Genomic DNA, 305 nt, shown 5'->3' on the forward strand with positions numbered 1-305 from the left:
CACTCCTTTCTTTGTGTTATCTAGGGTCTTCACTACATTTTAATCCTTTTTTGTCTTTATCCCACACCTTTCCCATGGTTTTCTACCTCTAGCCTCCTCTCTGTATTCACTTCATGATCGAGGTACTTAGAAACGGCTTCACGTGCCCTCTGTAGTTCTTCTTCTCTCTCTTTTTCCCCTCGTTCCATTTCTTTCGCTCTCCTTTCTTCTGATCTTATCTACCTGTCTCTCACTATCTATTTTCATCTTTCTTTGTCTCTTCATCCCAGGCACTGTTTGGCCCTGTGTCCGGCTATCGGTCTGGT

Source organism: Penaeus monodon, chromosome 31 (genome assembly GCF_015228065.2).
Source record: "Penaeus monodon isolate SGIC_2016 chromosome 31, NSTDA_Pmon_1, whole genome shotgun sequence".
In the NCBI taxonomy this organism is placed as follows: domain Eukaryota; kingdom Metazoa; phylum Arthropoda; class Malacostraca; order Decapoda; family Penaeidae; genus Penaeus; species Penaeus monodon.